Source organism: Otolemur garnettii, unplaced genomic scaffold, assembly GCF_000181295.1.
Source record: "Otolemur garnettii isolate 467f Iridium unplaced genomic scaffold, OtoGar3 scaffold00060, whole genome shotgun sequence".
Taxonomy (NCBI): Eukaryota; Metazoa; Chordata; class Mammalia; order Primates; family Galagidae; genus Otolemur; species Otolemur garnettii.
This window is the reverse complement of record NW_003852455.1, coordinates 163,109-165,067: the sequence shown is the minus strand read 5'-3', so window position 1 is coordinate 165,067 and position 1,959 is coordinate 163,109.

Here is a 1,959-nt window from a genome sequence, read left to right as displayed (position 1 = left end):
CATTGTTGTCTGGCAGGCCTGGGCTGGGCTTGAACCTGCCAGCTCCAGTGTATGTGGCTGGCACCCTAGCCACTGAGCTATAGGCATTGAGCCTGGGTCAGCTAATTCTGTCCTCCTGCCACCCACAACCTACTCCACACTAGATGCTGCCTCCCCTCCTCCCTTTTTTCTTCTTTAAATTCTAAAACAGGAGAGTAGGGGAAATCCTGTCCATTCTTCCATCTGGCCTCAGATTTTCAGGAAGGAATTCAGGATAAATAAAAAGCAATTTCTCATCAAATGCTATTTCTTTTCTACTTTGACTACTGGTGTTATACTATTTTTCTAATGTTTATTACAGATATTTAAGAATTCTGGAGTATTGGTTCCGTGCCTGTGGCTAAAGCAGCTAAGGTGCCAGCCACTCACACCTGAGCTGGTGGGTTCAAATCCAGCCTGGGCCCACCAAACAACAATGGCTGCAACCCAAGATAAAATAGCCAGGCATTGTGGTGGGAGCCTGTAGTCCCAGCTACTTGGGAGGTAGAGGCAGGAGACTCGCTTGAGCCCAGGAGTTGGAGGTTGCTGTGAGCTGAGATGCCACAGCACTCTACCAAGGGTGACAACTTGAGGCTCTGTCTCAAAAAAAAAAATAAGAATTCTGGAGTATTATGGGTTAATCGTCCCTACTTAGAGTAGTCCCAGTAACCAAATACAATAACATCCTTGCAGTGAGGAAATGTGTTCTGCCCATACCTTGGAATATATTCTAGTTGGAAGTTGGGGCTGCCTTAATTCTTAAATTCAAACCAGCTACATCTTGGGTAGGATTCTTAACCTTGTTCACTTGGTCAATAGCCCACATCTCACAGGGCTGTCCAGGGGATCAGATGAGGTGAGGTATGGGGACGTGGCAGCACATACTGGCAGTAGGTACCCCCACCCCAGTGCTATCCTGGGCATTATGTCTGAGCTTCTCCCAACCCCAGTTTCCTCCTCTATAAACTGAGTGATAGTCCTAGAGCTGCCCTGCCTGCTTCCTGGTGAGCTGGGAGATGCTGAGCAGAGATGGGAAGGCACAGGCACAATTAAGAGTTTTATATGCAGGCCCCATTGCACCTCTTACTAAATCTGCCTTTGAAGAGGTTGTTTCCAGTCTCTAGATCCTTGATCTTTGTTGGGCCAGATGGTTCCAAGCTTATGGAGTCAAGCCCTTTCTGCCACATAACTCTAGAGGCCTGAGCTGCAGTGAAGAACAAATCAACTTGCTCCCCAACCTGGTTTCAATCTCCCCAACACTCATTCCCAGGCACTGGCTGGCTGGTGGCAGTGGCATGGGTGTGGGGCTTCCAGGATGAGCTGTCATCTCACTTCACGTTAGGCTCTAGGGTTCCTTTTCTCCTGTGTCCCTCTGTCTCTCAGGCTCTGGAGGTGGAGGGTCCTGACCCTGGACCCCCAGAGGTTTCCCTGTGGCCTAAAGCTCACCTACCTGGGATAGGCATGGGCTTGGGTCTCCCAAAGCATGCTGTGACAGTCTGTCATGTCCCTTCCCCAGAGGACTTTCTATTTTACTAGTTAAGCATTTATTTAATGAGTATTGGAAAAACATGTAACTGACTCAAAAGAGGCCTGGCCTGACTGAGAATTTTGAAGAATTTGAAGACAGGAGGGTGTTGTTGTTGCTCGTTTGTTGAGATAGAGTCTCACTTTGTCACCCTGGATAGAATGCAGTGGTATTATAGCTCTATGCAACCTCCAATTCCTGGGGTCCAGTGATCCTCCGGTCTCGGCCTCCAGAGTAGCTCAAACTACATGACAGGACATCCAGGTAATTATTTTATTTCTTGTGGGGTGTTCTCATTTTTACTGGGGCAGGTCTTGAACTTTTGAGCTGAAGTGCTCCTTCCTCCTCAGCCTCCCCAAGTGCTAGGATTACAGGCCTGAGCCACTGCACCCATGAGACAGGAGGTTTTTTTTTTT